The following is a 17,553-nucleotide window of genomic DNA, read 5'->3' as shown; positions in this document are numbered from 1 at the left end:
ACTGATATTTTAGTTTGGTATTCATGGGTAATGGACAGTGTGTGAGATGGGGAAGAAACCACTGACTAGGCTCAGACCTGGAAAATGTAGGTTTAGCATCATAAAGAGTTTTGAATTTAGAGTCAGAGGACCTGAATTTGCATTCTGTCTCTCCTACTACCATTTAAGTTTCCTGGAGCCTAGTATCCCATAAAATGACAGGGTTCGGTTAAATGACTTCTAGGATTCCCTCCAGGTCTAAATGTATGAACCTTTGATCAGAACATCTAATGGGTCTCTTCTAGTTCTAACAGTGTAATTCTGTAGTAGGGCTAGATTTTAAGGTTGGCTAAGTAGTTGGGAAGGGAAAAAACAAACTATTTTGTAGCTCTAATTTAGTGCAAGCTGGAGCTTTTATGCCACATTGGATCCACATTCTGTCAGCTCCCCAAAGGACATGCTGACCTCCTTGATTTAGCTCTTTACTTATTTGCCAATCAGTACATTGTTGGCTAGTGTGCTGCATAAGTAGCAGAATTCACTGCCAGCTGTTTTTTGGGGAAAAAAATCAGGCTGTATGCAGGCTTTTCCAGGTGTAGATGGGTACATGCTTGTTTTAGACTTGTGAGTACACTGACTCTAAAAGCCATTTGTTATTACTTGTCAGCTTTCTGAAAGACATCATTGCTTATTGTGGACAGTATTCAACTTGGAGTCAGGAAACCTGCTTTCACATCAGACCTCAGACATTTATTAGCTGTGTGATAAAAGGGAAACCACTTAACCCCTAAGAACCTCAGTGTCCTTGATGGTAAAATGGCAATAATGGTCACATCACCTACTTCATAGTGTTGATATGAGGAAAAAGCTTTGGAAATGAGAAAGTACTCTATAATTATGAGTTATTATTGCTATGGGTTCATTTCAAAAGTAAACTGAATACAAAACTTTTTTAGGCAATTGCTTAAAAAGTTCTGTATTCAGTTTACTTTTGAAACATTTTTCATGATGTCTATGACAAATTGAGTTGTTATAGTCTCTCTCATGCCCAAAGACACAGGCTAACTAATCCTGAGAAATTTGTTACATCTTCAGACAAGGTTGCATACATGCCATTCTATGAGACTGCATCTATTATAAAACCTGTCCTTATTCTTATTGCTCTTATCCACTGACCTATAGGATATTTCTATGATTTTTTCTCATTAACTAATACCTTCTTTTTAACCAAATCTCTTGTCATAATCCTTAGAACCTTCAAATTTCCCATTGATGGCCCATCTAAGAAATTGGCCACATGATTTCTCAGTATCCTGAAGTTTTAAGTTCTTCTCTACACCATGTTCCAATACAATTTATCACTCATCTGAAGTCCAGCTTCCTCAGGTCTCCCTGTCTTTTCTCTCTGCTCTCTGCAAACCATTCTGCATTTTACTGCTATATTTTTTCACAGAAATGATGCTGTTACTTCTCTGCTCAAGAGTTAATCATCATCCTCATCATTGTCATCTTTGTCATAGCTAACATTTATATAGTACTTACACTGTACCAGGCACTGTGCTCACTGCTTTACAGTTATTATCTCACTTGATTCTCATAACAATCCTTGAAGAAATCTACTCACACAGCTATTGCCTTAAATCAGGCTCTCCTCACCTGTTTCCTAGATTATTGCATTAGCCTAGTTGAGCTCCCTGCCTCAAGTTTCTCCCCCCTCTGGTCTATCTTATACACTGCTGCCAAAGTAATTTTCCTTAAGTGAGGGGCAGCTCTGACTATGCCACTTCTATCAACTCCAGGCTTCCTATTGTTTCTAGGAACAAATAAAAGCTATTTAGCTTTTTAACCCCATCAAAACTTACCCCAACTTATCTTTCCAAATTCATTAGACATTATCTCCCTTCCTTCATTTTGTGATATGGATAAGATCCTGTTGACATTCAATCATTTTTCAGTCGTGCCTGACACTTTGGGACCCAATTTGGGGCTTTTCTAAGCAAAGGATAATAGATCGATTTGCCATTTCCTTCTGGAGTTCATTTTATAGATAAGGAAACTGAGACAAATAGGGTAAAATGATTTGCCCAAGGCCACATAACTAGTAAATGTCTGTAGCTGAATTCAAACTTGATAAGAAATCTGAGTCCAAGCCCCATGCTGTATCCACTCCACCACATCATTATTCATATATGTATTTATTATATTTATATTTGCTCTATATAGTTATATATACTTGTTTCATCCATTAGAATTTAAGATCCTTGTTAACAGAGATTGTTACATTCTTTTTACTGCTATTCCCAGTGCCTACCAAAGTCTATATCATGTAGCTGGCTCTTAATACTTTTGATTGGTTGACTTTATCCAGCCCTCAGTTACTTTATCTGTAAAATGAAGCAGTTCAGTAAGAGGGAACCTCCACAACTACCTCCAGCTCTATACGATTCTCTGATCTTCACTTGTGAGTAAGTCTGTTGAAAGAATTCAGAGAAGGATTTCTGGAGAAGCTAGAACCTTCTTTTTATTTTCAAGGAAGGGAGGGATCACAAGATATGGAATTGGAGACAAATCTGTTTTTGACATGAAGATAGTATGACCAATGTCACAAAAATGGGAGAAGGCAAAATGGGGGAAGAAAACAGCTGTATTTGGTTCAATCTTCACATAATACATGAAAGTGAATAATATGAAAGACTTTTTTTTCAGTAGAATGTAAATTCCTTAAAGGCAAGATTTGCTCTCATTTGAATTTTGAATACCTAAATCAATACTTGGCACATAGTAGGTATTTAATGCCTACTGAGTTTGATAGATGGTTTGGAAGTTGGGCTGGAAGCAAGACTGAAAAGGATGTGAATGCTAGCATAAGATATTTATATGGCAATTTTTAGATAATAGGGCACATATAAAGGTGTTTGAATAAATAAGTTGCATGATCAGAGAGATCTGTGAAGAGTTGCCATGTGCTTGATATATTGGAAAGATAATTAAATGGAAGTAGGAAGACAAGACCAATTGGGAGATATGTTAGGGGACAAGATATGAAAGTTGGAACTAGAATAATAGCATTGAAAAATGAGGGGAGGGATAATATTGAAGATATGTAGTAAATGTAGAATTTAGATATTGAAAACTATTCCATGTTTAAGCTGAGGGAGATGGAAAAAAGTCAAAGTCAATCCCAAAATTTTGAGTCTGTTTCAATTCGTATCTAGTGTACTTGGTATTAATATATACTTACATAAACAGAGAAATTGGGGGAGGGAGGAAATTAAGAGGGAAAAGATGATGAATACAGTTTTAGAATGTATATTTTTAAGGGTCTAGAAGAGTATTTAACGAGATAGTTGGAAACCAAAGACTAGAATACATAGAATGTATTGGGAGATAAGATTGGAAATTATATTCATAGAAGAGATCATTAAAGCTAGGATGTGATGGAGATTATGGATGATGACAAAAGAGAATTCACTATGTTCAACATGCATTGAACTTTGTGTAACAGTCAGTTTAAGAAGTGGCAAACAGATTATAGACCACCAAAAAGGACAGAGAAGGAGTGAACAGAGAGAAAAGAGAATAATGAAAATTCTGTTTTATAAAATGAGGGTAAAAGAATTTATTCAAAAAGAAAGGGATGGAAATGCTGTTGAAAAGCTAAATACTATAAGTTCAGAAAAGGATGTAAGGCCATATTTTTTCTCTTTAAACATACCTGAAATCTCTGGGTTTCTGAATACCTTGTAGTTACAGTTTAGAAAGAGCACACTCAATACTACATGGTGCTTGTATGAGAATGTGTGACAGTGATGTGATGATTTCCTGATAGAACAACTGAACTCATCAGACCCAGGTTACAAACAATAACTGGAGGAAAACCAATTATCCATTCCAATTTTTCACTTTGGAATTAGAGTTATTCATTATTAAGCCAAAAATCTAATGAGAGAAAAGTCTATAGTACAAGTCAGGCACCATCCAAGAGCCTATAATTTAGCTTCTAAATCTCTAGAATATTGCTTTAGGATATTGATCAACTCAGGCAGACAAACATGCTTGATGGGTTCCAAAACACAATTGCATTATTACTACTTGAATAGCAGGTAAGGGAAGGAAACCAGCATTTATTAAGGATCTATTATATATCATACACGATGGTATATACCCTACAAATATTGTCTATGCTGATCTTCACAACAACTCAAGTTTTTGAAGGTGCTATAATTATCCCATTTTACAGTTGAGGAAACTGAGGCAGGTGGAGGTTAAGTGACTTACCAAAGGTAAGTGTAGGAGGCTAGATTTGAACTCAGGTGTTCTTGACTCTAGGGCCAGCATTCTATCCACTGTGCCACCTACTTGAAAGCAGGCACTATTTCTCTTTTGCCTTTGTAAGTCTCGTGTTTAGCACAGTGCCTAGAACATATTAAGCATTTAAATATGTTGATTGATAAAAATTACATTATAATAATAAGTGAAAATGAAGGAAATTCTTATGAGACATAACAGGGAGAATCATCCAAGGAGGTTTTGAAAAAATGCTTATGCCTTCCTGCCATAATAAGTATATGAATATAATTCAGGACTAGAGTTTGAGTAAAAAAGAGTTAGAGTAAAAAAGCTGTAAGACTTGTGCTCACACTCTATATGGCAGGAAGGGCCTGGGGTCTCCTTCAGGGCATTTTTTTTTGCCTCTAAGCTCCTCAAATAGAAGTGTTTAGAAGCCCTTGACATAAGGGTCCAACTCAGCCTTGCAAGTATTAGTCATAACATATAAGAAACAGTCTTATTATACAAACAATACAGAAAGGAAAACAAAGAGCCACAAATAGCTTTCTGGGATCTCTCCTTCTGCCCGCTCCCCGTATCCAATTTGTCTACAAAGCAGTATCTATGCATAGGCCACCAAATAAAAATAACTGACATTTTCATTGTGCTTTAAGCCTTGTAAAGCATTTTAAGCTTTGATCCTATGACAGTTTTTTGAGTTATGTACTATTGGAATAATTATCCCCATTTTACACATAAAGACATTGAGGTTCAAAAGTCAAGTGACTTGCTCATGCCACATGAACCTAGATTTTATGGAATATGAATCCCCTACTCTATCCACTCTACCACACTGCCTTCCTTGTTTTAGCTCATCTTCTGTCTCCCCATACTTGGGTCACTGGCTGAAGCCTTTTACATGCCACCTTCCTCTCACTTCCAAATGCCCTTGCCAGTTGCCATTCATTGGTCTCTGTTCTGGCTATGGCTCAATGATTTCTCTCAGGATTCTTCATTTTTAGACTTCTAGATAGCTTTCAAATTTCTTTCCTTTTAAGGTACTTTTCCTATTTTTTCCTTTCTGAAGTCATCTTTCCTTTTAATAATTATGATGATGATATAATAGCAATAAAGCAACTAACATTTACATAGTGCTTCATGATTTGCAAAGCACTTAAATCATGCTATCTAATTTTATCTATCTTTGCTATAATCCTGGAAAGTAGGTGCCATTATTATCCCCATTTGAGGAAACCAAGGCAGAAAGAAATAAATTACCCAAGTTCACATAACTACTAAGTATCTGAAGCATGATTTGAATGAATTTTTTCTTGCTTTTAATTCCAGTTCTTTATTCACTATGACACCTAACTGTTGCTTAATGCCTTACATTTTCTCCCTTTGTTTTTTTGAGTCTCAATCCAAAGATACCTTATCAATAACTTATTGGTATTTTACTCTGAAAACACCTCTTATTGTTGATGAAGGACAAGATTCTGACATAACTATCCTGGAAATTCTTACTGTCAATTTGAACTGATAGAGTCTGCCCGGGGCCCACATGGTTAATACTACTATTTTGCTGTTTCAAATTGAATTTTAATTAATATTACATCATCTGAAAATCTTTTCCTCCATACTTGAGAAATATATTAGTAATAAATCCCTCCTTCTATCAAACTCAATAAACAAGCACCCTAGGGATGATCCACGCTATGTTAATGGGAAATCAGTAAGCTTTCACATTTTAGAAGTCTCAAATTCAGGGCTACTGGAAGCTTTTCCCACTTATGCCATCTTTTCCTCAGCATCCCAGGGCAGCTTATTCATTTCCTTGTGCCTACTACCTAATTTCAAAATGATCGTATTAACATTTATCCCAGAGCTATCAAATTTATTCAAACTTTAGCACATTACAACTATTCAGAGAAAAGCAACATTAACAAAGAGTTTGGGGAAGCGATTTCATTAATAAATAGTGTATCCCTTGGCTAATCAGTGACTAAAATAGGGTTATGTTAATTATCTTTAAATATCATTAGACTGTAAACACCAAAGTAGTAAAATAGTTATCTATTGTGGTATTCAGTGGGCAGTGCAAAGGCTTAAAATAAGAAAAGGAAATAGCAAACTGAACTTGAAGAGAGAAAGGTCCAATTGGTGGTTTATAGGATAAAAGAAAAGAATGGTGAAATTTAGCTTGTCATTTAAAGATAACAATAGGCACAACAAAACCCAGCCCTAAACTCAAAGGAAAATCCTAAGAAAATCAGGTGGCATATATTGTCATCAATTTTAAGCCTAGATATGTGCAAAAATAGCACCACGGAAATTAGAAAATGAACAGAATTTTCCAGTGCTTGAATGTTACTTGCCAGTTCATGACTGTTGCCATAAATACATACATTAATGTTTTAGCCAATCTAATTTTGAGAATCTCATCAAAGGCTCTCCTGAGATCATTGCAGGACCCTCAAGCCATATTTGACTAGATAGAGAAGTGTTGGAGGAACTCCCAGCTCTGTTGTTATTGATCTAAAGCACTTAGTTTAAGTAAGTACTTTGAAAATTGGCCTCAAAGAATTCATAGGAGGAGAGAGGGGAAGGAAAGAGCAGGAAAATGGGGAATGAGGAATCTGCAAGAATGTTATGGAGCCTCTGATTCATGGAGATAAATAAAAGGAAGAGGATGGTGAAGTAAATTACTGAAGATTTTCCTAACACTCCCCAACTGTCTCCAGTTTCAATTTTTGCCTTTATGTTACTGCACTTTATGCCACTGGTGTTTTTTTTTTTTATGTCAAAAGGAGAGATATGACAAAGGGACGTCATTGGGGAAAACATCCACCCTGATTATGAGCTATCAAAGTGATTTTCCTAAAGTGTAGAATATATTATGTCAATCTTTCTATTCAATAAACTACAGTAGTTCCCTATTACCTCACGGATTAAATTAAAAATAAATTTGGGGGCTTTTAAAGTCCTTCATAGCTTGTACACTTCCTACCTGTCCCCTTCGCATACTGTAAGATCCAATGACACCATATTCCTTGCTATTCCTATTTAAAATGTTTTATTGATGTTTTATTTTTATATTACAAACATTTATAGACTACTCCCACTTTGTAAGAGGTCTCTTGTACAAAATAAAGCTTATGTAAAACTAATAATACGGTAATCCCATAGGAAAATGCATTCAACATTCCATATCAGTATCAATACAAAAAATTGGCCCCTTCATGATTTAAATAACTTAGGAGTTCAGAAACCATAGATTATATCTTGTCTTAGAAAACATCTAAATAGAGTTTTTTCAAACATCACTAAATTTCAGTTCTTTTAAAGAGTTTGCTAGTTCATGACTATAAATGATCTTTTACCTCAATTTTATTGAATGCAGATAATCCCTCAATGAAAAAAAATCAGTCCAGTTGATTTGGTCTCTATTGTTCTAAAATTGTACACTTCTTATATTCTGACATTTAATAAAATTCAGTCTTCCTTTTACTTAGCGTGCACAATGCTTTTACATATTGCTCATTTTGTTCTTAGAACAGCACATAAAATATATGGTCAGAATTGGAAGGGACCTCAGAAGTCATATGTCATCTAATTCCTGTCTAGGCAAGAATCCCAACTGTAGACAGTTGCCACCCTCAGATCATTATGGAAGAGGGATTCTAGTATATAGGAGCCTTCAAAAGCCCTGATCTTTCAGAAATCTAGGTAGAACAACATACAAAAATGTGAGATTCAACAATCAGTCAACAAACAATTTTTACTATGTATCAATTACTATGGTAAGTAGTAGAGATAAAAAGAAACACAAAAACAGTCACTTCTTTCCCAGAATTCACATTCTAACATGGGAGACAACATGAAAATAACTAGGCACATTGAAATGCTGACACCATCTAACTGACACTGTCAAACTAGCTGTTCCTCATCTACCAATTTTGTGCCATTGTATCATCTGGTGCCAATGCCTGGAATGTTGTCTCTCCGCTTCTATCTACTAGCTTCCCTGGTTTTCTTCAAGGCTCAGCTCAGATCCTGGCACAGGAGGCAAATTCAAATTCTTGTCCATCTTCATCATCTTTTTTTCCCCCTTATTTTCCACTGCCATCTCACTATTAAGTATTGTATATTTACTTATGTGAACCACGTTGAGAGTTAAAACACAGCATGCAGCAGAAATCTAGTTCCGATCTAAGCTAAGATCATTTGATCAGTGTTCACTGAAAGAGAATACTCTTTAAAAAAATGGCACTAACCATTGGAAGGAACTCAGAGACAAGTTCTAATTGGTAGACCCACAAATTCAAACACCTCTACATGTCCAGATTCTTCCCCAGCTCCCATTTAGAGGCAGGGATGAGAGGTTAAAAAGATTTAGACCTTTTGCACACAGTCTTGCATGCAGTGGCTAGAAAAGCTTTCCCACTGGCCCTTCACCTACTCTCTAAGGCAAATTCATGTCCACAATCTATATATGATTTAGTAAACCACTATGATGAACATGGGACTCCTCAGTAAGTGGCTAGTAGCACCATCTGGTGATTAAATTGAACATATTTCGCTTATTGCTTCTTTATAAATATTAATAGTAGTTTCTGATATTAACTAACTCTGAATATCTCTAGTGCCATAACTTGGTGAATAACAGCACTACAGTATATTATCATCCTTTCCTCTGAGAGTATCTATAATATGTATAAGGTTGTATCTTGGTAATTATCTGCTCAGCATAAAAGGCAAGATGAATCCTTAAAATATTAAAGGGATTTCCTCCCTCTCTCTCTGTGTCTCTATTCTTTCTTTCCTTCTTTCTTCCTTTCTTCTTCCTCTCTTCTTCCTTCCTTCCTTCCTTCCTTCCTTCCTTCCTTCCTTCCTTCCTTCCTTCCTTCCTTCCTTCCTTTCTCTCTCTCTCTCTCTCTCTCTCTCTCTCTCTCTCTCTCTCTCTCTCTCTTTCTCTCTCTCTCCCTTTCTTTTTTTCTTTCTTTTCTCTCTTCCTACCGTTACTTCTAAGAAATTTAGAATCAATATTAAGTATAAATTCCAAGGCAGAAGAAAAAAAAAGAAGTAGTAAACTGGAGTTGTGACTTGCCCAGGGTGACAAAGTTAGGAGGCATCTAAAGCCAGATTTGAACCCAAGAACTCCTATCTCCAGTTGGCTCTCTATCTACTGATCCACCTGGCTGCCCCATTAAAGGCATTTCATATATAATAGACTGTTGACATTGATACAATCTCTACTGGAACTAAATACAACCCATTCTTACCTTCTCATCCTTGAAGTTCTTATGCATTTTCTCCCTTTAAGTTTGTAAGAAAAGATTCCCTTAACTTGTTAGAAATATTATATAATATTTATCAGCTTAAAAGGGCATAGCCTTATATACTATAAATTCAGATCCTCTTCCCTAAAGTTCTAGAACAGATACTCATATCTACACCAAAAAACATACACACATATACACTCTTATATATATGTATGCATATACACAGTATCTTAAAACAAAACTTTACCAGAAAAAAACACCAAGATTAAAACACATGAAACTGAATGAAAAGAATTTTGAAGCATAATGCCTTTTTTTCCCATATGGTCAGAGATATAGCAGCATTACAGACTATTTAAATTTACCTTTCACTACATGATAGACAACGAGAAGCAAAAGGAATGATTTTCTAATGTCTAAGGTTTGAATAGTTTTTCTGTTTTTCTGGAAATAAAAATATATTACTATTTACACTCTTATTAAATTGGTATATTTCTCTACAAACTTAGCAAATATTACATTAGCAATCAATCTTAGCTAATGAAAAATAGTCTGTGATAGGCCACTATTATTCTCTGTTGCAGGAGCATTTTACTTCTGCAGAAAGAAAGCAGATTTTTCCATTTCTCAGATATATAGAGAACTGTGTCAAATTTATAAATTTATTTTATTTATATATATTTATTTTATTTATAAATTTATATTATATATGTGTATACATATATATACATGCATATATATATATAAATATATGAACTGGCATTTCTCAGGTGAAGAAATTAAAATTATCTTTGATCATATGAAAGAATATTCCAAATCACTATGAGAAAAATGCAAATTAAAACAACTTAATGTATCATCATACATTTATTAGACTGGCTAATATGACAAAAAAGGAAAATGATAAATGTTGGGGGGAATATGGAGAAATTGGGAAGTTAATGCACTGTTGATAAAGCTGTGAATTGATACAACTATTGTAGAGAATAGTTTGGAATCATGCCCAAGTAGCCATAAAATGGGGAATATCCTTTAGAGTAAAAGAGATGAGGCATCAGTGCTGATCTACAAACCTGCATGACAGGCAGATGGTGGGTGCTTTCAACTAAAATAGAGAATTTAGTTACAATATAGAGTTCAAGGGAAAAGATGAATTTTGTTTTGGACATATTGAGTTTAAAATGTTTGTGGGACACCTCAGTTTGAAATGTCCAATAAGCAACTGGCGAAGTGGGACTGGACCCCAGGAGAGAGTAAGGCTAACTCTAGAGATTTAGGATCCATCTGCAGAGATGATTATCTAACAAATGGAAGTATATGAGGTCACTGAAAGAGTAGAAATAGAGAAAGGGACATAAAACAAAGGTGTGGGGAATATCCATAGTCAAGGGCATTCTCTAAATGTTGATCCATCAAACTAGATTGGAAAAAATCAGATATTTAGGCAAAGAACTTAGAAAGAGTAGTACTTGGGGTTCACTTTAACATTTTTTCTTCTTTACATTGGCACACAATTTGTATAGACATACTTTTACAGATATATGTATATGTATGTATATACATTGTAATGATTGAAATTCTCTGGAGGCCATATTTATTCATTTTTATTTAGTAATCAGACACTCAAGGAAATCTAGCCAGTGGATTCCTTCCCAAGTCAGAAAAGAAGCCAAAGAACATGAGCAGTTGGGTAGGAGAGCTGGGCCAGAGAGCTAGAACATGGCCAGAACAGAGGGGCAAAAAATTGTGTATATTCTTTTACATAGTAATACTATTATTAGATCTGTACCCCAAAGAGATTAAAGACATCAGAAAAATTATCTAAAGAAATGGTTACTGTGGATGTAAATGGGTGGCATCCTGCTATACTGGCATCAAACATGGAGACAGAATGGCACACGATTCTATCCTTTGTGTTGCTACTAAATATTACGAAGCTCAGCATTCTTCTCATTGCAAACAGAAAGTAAGATTTTATAGGTTACCTTCTCAGTACTTCAACGGATCTATAATCTCAGTATTGATTATCTTCCTTCCATCTATTAATAGACTGTACAATACTTTCTTATTATACATAATTCTTATTTGTAATTCTTACCTATACCTTTCCAAGATTCCTTTATAGAAGATACACTCAATGTACTATGATCTTTTCTTAATATTTCCTGGATGTGAACGCAATATGTTAGTTCTCCATACCTATCCTGGCCATAAATATCTTTGATAATGTCCCTATGCCATTTTTTATTTGTACATTCATATCATTGGTAATATACTACACATTGAATTAATCCATCAATATAGACATCTTCAATAGATACTTGCACACAACTTTTGTTTTCCCATTGCTCTTTGGGATTTTGATTCTTCCAGCATTATATTGTTTTATGCTGGTGTGTGAGAGAATATTGCAAAAAAAAAACTTTTTTTAATATTTTGATACTTTTTATAACACTAAAAAATTCTAGAAATGAAGAAAAATCTAGTAAAGTCAATTTATGTAAACTACTGCACAACTGTTTTGATATTTTAAGATTTAATCTTACTGTTTCACAGAATTTTCATGTTTAATATTTGATAAAATTCTAGATTTTTATCCTGAAGGTTGAATCACATACTCAAGTCAATTTAGAGGGCTGTACCTTCTGAGTTTTACTACAGAACTGAAAGAAGTTCTACCAAAAACAAGCTGTTAAAATGTACTTGGCTTGTAATAATTGCATCATTTTGTCTTGTGAATGTCTTATTCTGTCAAATACAAATAACAACACAAATCACACATCAAAGGTTTTTAAAAAACAAATCTCTATGCCCTCATTATTTAAACATTTTAAGAACAAGCGACAGAGAAGAAATCTTTCCTCTTCTGGGTGAGTCTGAGTCTTACATTACTAGCCCTGAGACTTGAACCGTATCTCTGTTGCTTCTACCTCTCATCTGACCTGCCCACATCCTTTCCTACATATATCTTTTCTACCACTTTTCCTGAAATCACTGGTGTTGACAAGCTTCAGCTCGTTTATATCAGTCAATGAATGAACAAGTTATATAGTAGGCTATGTGAAAGGAATTTAAAGACAAACACTTAACAGTTCTTTCTTTCAAAGAACTTACATTTCAATGAGAGAAACAATATATACATATGTATGTGAAAATATAAAGTATGTTGTAAGAATACAAGGGTTTTGGGTGGACATACATGGACAACTGGGTGTGGAAGTGGAATCAGGAAAGTCTTTATGAAAAAGGTAGTGTTTTAGCTCAGTCCTGAAAGAAACCAAGCATCCTAAGAGACAGAGGTAATGAGGGACTGCAAGCGAAAAGTATAGACAAGAGATGGAAAGTTGTATTTATGGAAAGCAAGTAAGCCAGTGTTGGCTCAACTGCAAATTGCTAAGAGTTGAGTAGAGTATAAGAAAATAGAAAAGGTAGGAAAGGGCCAAGTTATAAAGAAATGAAAGTGTCAAATGGAAAAGTTTATATTTGATATTAGAGATAATAGTCCCTGGAGTTTGTTGTATGAGAACATTCAATATGATCAGACCTGCCCATTAGGAAAATCATTTTAGTAGCAAAGTGGAGGATGGATTCTGTTGAGAAGACATTTGGAGCAGAGAGACAACAAAGGCTGATGTGGAAATATTCCACAAGAGGTGATGATGACCTGAATTTAAATGGTGGTTGTATGAATGGAAAAGAGATGTTTGCAAGAGATGTGGCCAAAAATATTAATTGGACACTTCTTAGATATATGGTATAAGAAGTGGAAGACAGATTGCATTCATCACTGGAAGAATGATGGTGTTTTTGATGAAGTGGAAAAATATGGAAGAAGAGTATGTTTTTTTATTACTTTTTGGACAGGTCAATAGAATAAGTTCTGTTATAGAGTTTAAGATGCTTATAGGACATTCAGGGTAATGGATCAGGCACTGGATGGGAAGTGAGAAAGAAGAGTTCAGATCTTGCTGGACTTAATGAACTCTGTCATCCTTAAGCAACTGAAAAATCTCTTTCCATTCCAATCTTTCCTTCATTTGACTCCCATGTGGACTCTCCTCAGAAAAAAATGAGAATCAAAAACAAGGCAAAAAAAGTAGCCCTCAAGCCTTCCCAAATGGCAGTGGGAGCCTGAAAATGAGTGTGGCTTAAATGGTCATGAACCATAAAGGAGAGCAAAGTGGAGCTTTACTTTAAGGATGAGATTCCAAAGGTAGCTACAGTTCAAGGAGTCCATGAGGTTTCAAAAGAGACCCTACGAAGGTCAATCTTTGGAGTACAAGTTATCTATTTTGGTGATATGAAACTTGAGAATTGGAATAAAGGATTTAAGGATTTAGAGTCATAAGGACTTTAGTGGTCATCAGTGATCATACAAAGACCTAGCTATGGTTCTGGATGATACCTCAGGAGTCTTCAGGCCCAACTTATTTGTTTTATAAATGAAATAATCCTGCCTCCTGGAGTTTAAGTAACTGCTTAAGATCATACAGGTAGTTTTGTACTACAAAATTATCATCATCATTAATAATTTTATTGCTATTTTTAATAATAATCTTATGTTTTAAGGTTTATAAAACATTTTATATCATTATGTTAATTAATCTTATTAATAACTCTATGAAGCAAGTGCTATTAATAAGCTTATTTTTTTAAAATGAGGAGTCAGTCAAAGGCTGAGAGAGTTAATTAAAAGATGTGTTCAGGGTTGTTCATTTCTACCTATTAAGACAAGGCAGGCACTGTTTTTTGTTTTTTGTTTTTTAATTAAACCCTTACCTTCTGTCTTGGAGTCAATACTGTATATTGGCTCCAAGGCAGAAGAGTGGTAAGGGAGGGTGGGCAATGGGGGGGTTCAGTGACTTGCCCAGGGTCACACAGCTAGGGAGGGTCTGAGGCCAGATTTGAACCTAGGACCTCCCAGTCTCTAAGGCCTGGCTCTCAATCCACTGAGCTACCCAGCTGCCCCCCAGGCACTGTTAAAGAAGAATTTTACCTCAAAGACAGCATGACATCTCACAGTATCCATAATTCCACTGGAAAAGGCCTATCCCCTCAATTTTGCAGTAGTAAGAACCGCAGGAACTAATAAGTGTTGCATATTTTACTGCCATGTCCAAGAATTTCCCATAGTGCCTGGGAAAAGGCATTGCTTTTTCCTTCATTTCCGATATATTTCATATTTGGGGCAGGGAGTCAGGAAGCCATGAGTTTAAGTCCAGCATCAAAACTCACTAGCTCTATGATCTGGGCAAGTCATTTAACCTTGTTTGCCTCGGTTCCTCATCTATAAAATAGCCTGGAGAAGGAAATGGCAAACTATTCCAGTATCTCTGGCAAGAAATAAATATTTATTCCCCAAATAAATCCCAAATAAAGTCATGAAGAGTCAGACACAACTGAAACAACTGAGCAATAAGAAGACAACAAATATATAAGATAGAAAAAAAGGATGGGGAAAATGAATAAAATAAATAAATAAATAAGCAAACAAATTTTTAAAATTTTCCTTTTCAATTCAATTACTATAAATGAACATTATATACCTAACATGTTTCCTCCAAAATATATATTTTGCATGTTAGCAGCTAAACTGAAAAATCTAAATTATGCATGTCCATTAGCACCTAGTTCAGTAATGTCCACACAGTTGATAACGAAAAAAATGTGTTTAGTGAATGAATAAATTAGTAAATGAATAAAATCATACTATTGGCCATGGATGTAATACAACTCGAGTTCATTAACACTTGAGTACTACAAAACCAAACAAACAAACAAACAATCATCTCCTGCATCAACCTATTACATTATTAGTATTATTTATCTGAGCTATTGTGTAGATATGGACTAGATATCTATAAGAACCAGATAGGGAGTCTTATTAATGCTTTTTATCAACAAAGCCCTTCTTAAAAAGGTGAATGTATTTTGTTTAATTAAATTTCATTTTATGTTTTAAGATTCATCTTCTCTCTCTTCCATACTGTCAACCTCAATTTAGAGAGGAAAAAAATGTGTTATAAACATTTAAAGTCATCCAAAACAAATTCTGACATTAGTTATGTCCTCCCCCAAAATATATAGATGCCTATATTTTATCAGGACATGGGCAGCAGTACTCTGGAATGGTAGTTGGTCAATGCCTTGGTTAGGTGGCACAGTGGATCGAGTACGAGGCCTGAAGTTAGGAAGACTAATTTTCCCAAGTTCTGACCTCAGACTGTATGACCCTGAGCAAGTCACCTAATCCTGTTTGCTCAGTTTTCTCATCTGTAAAATGAACTGCTGACAGAAATGGCAAACCATTCCAGTATCTTTGCTAAGACCTAAAATAGGGTCATTAAGAGTCAGATATGAGTGGAAATGACTGAACAATAGAAATGTGTCGATCAGAGATCCTTTCAAAGTTTTTGTCTTTACAGTATTGCCATTAAAGTATAAATTGTTCTTTTGGTTCTGCACAGTTTATTCTTCTTCAGTTCATGAAAGAGTTCCCAGAAACTATCTTCTGAAATTATCTTCATTTTTAAAGCACAATAGCATTCCATCACATACACATACCAAAACTTGCTCAGTCATTCTCCAAATTATAATCCCACCTTCAGTTTCCAATTATTTGCCAGCATTAAAGAACTACTATTAAAAAAAGGTTTTTTTTTCCTTTCTTTGATGTCTTTGGGTAGACATGTGAGAGTATTTCAGGGCTTTGCAGTTTTTTTTACTTTTTTTTCCCTTTTTTTCCTTTCTTTGATGTCTTTGGGTAGACATGTGAGTGTATTTCAGGGCTTTGCAGTTTTGGATTTATTTACTGAGTTTGTAGAACTCTTCTTGCCCTAGAAGGGACTCTTGATGATTTAGTCCATTGCTTTGAGTTCTGTTTCCTTTTATTGGGATGGCTGTCTTTCTGGGAATCATTCTCTTCTAGAGTACATTAAAGGAGCTGGACAGGTATAACCTAAGGAGAATCATGATCTAGCAAATCTCAGAAAATATATACAGAGAAAGAAGCCCTGAGAAATTAGGGATTACAGTCTATAACTGAGTAATTTACTTTTAAATGAATTTCTATTACCTTGCCATAGGATATTGTTCTTGAATTTTATGTTTTATTTAGCCTTGTCAAGAACCTTTTAGAGAAATATGCTCTTAATGTGGTGGATATATTAAAAGGACAGGGAGAAGAGGAGAGGGGAAAGAAGGAAATAGGTGCTGAAACTAGGCACTATGATATGGGGAAGTACTTTGATTTTGGCAGATTTCTGAATCTGGAGAGTGGTCCAGGAAGACGAAAATATAGATAATATAAATAATAACTCCAACTGAACCTGATGGTCATTATATTACCCCTCAGCTAAAAAGCAAGCTACTTTAACAGCGTGACTGATTAAATTTCCAGGACAGAAAGGATGTAGATAGTCAGTGACCAGAGAAAATAAAAGACTGTATTTTCACACACTCCCTAGGGAAGATATAGAAAAAGCCAGAGAATGATTCAGTTCTCCCCCATATTCTCCCCCACATTCAGTTCTCCACATGAAGTAGAAATACAAAGGATTGTGTAGGGATGAGATATAGCTGTTCTATATACTGACAACCCCTCTGCGCAAAAAAAAAGAAATACTGAATTTAGCTCATATTTGGAAAGCAAATTGACATAATAGTATTTGCATGGTAATAGTTTACTTAAATAAATAAGCAAATAAACAACAAACAAATAAATAAGGCAACTTGTGGGAAATCTATTTTATATGAAACTTCAGATCTTACATTATCAATAAAGTAATGGATAAACTGACCATGTATAATTCTCATTAAAGATTCAAATAAAAACATAATTGAATGACTGCTATTATTTACACCAAGTTATTTTTTATCCACCCAAATATTTAAAAAACCTATGAAAAATGCTACCCAATTGGTTAAATTAAATAAAATACTAGTCAAATAAATACAGCATTGATTTGAATAATGAGGTCTATATTTTGGCCAACCAATCATATTGACATTTTAATGTGAAAAA

The 17,553-nt window shown here is 34.8% G+C and overlaps 1 protein-coding gene across 1 annotated transcript in view; it reads right to left on the bottom strand.

Moving 5' to 3' along the window:
* ADGRB3 (adhesion G protein-coupled receptor B3) overlaps positions 1 to 17,553 on the bottom strand; it is a 907,908-nt gene that overhangs the window by 345,259 nt on the left and 545,096 nt on the right. The gene's annotated exons all lie outside the window — the stretch shown is intronic.

The sequence above is a fragment of the Gracilinanus agilis genome, chromosome 4 (assembly GCF_016433145.1).
Source record: "Gracilinanus agilis isolate LMUSP501 chromosome 4, AgileGrace, whole genome shotgun sequence".
NCBI classification, from domain to species: Eukaryota; Metazoa; Chordata; class Mammalia; order Didelphimorphia; family Didelphidae; genus Gracilinanus; species Gracilinanus agilis.
This window is presented reverse-complemented; position numbering and strand designations above follow the sequence as displayed.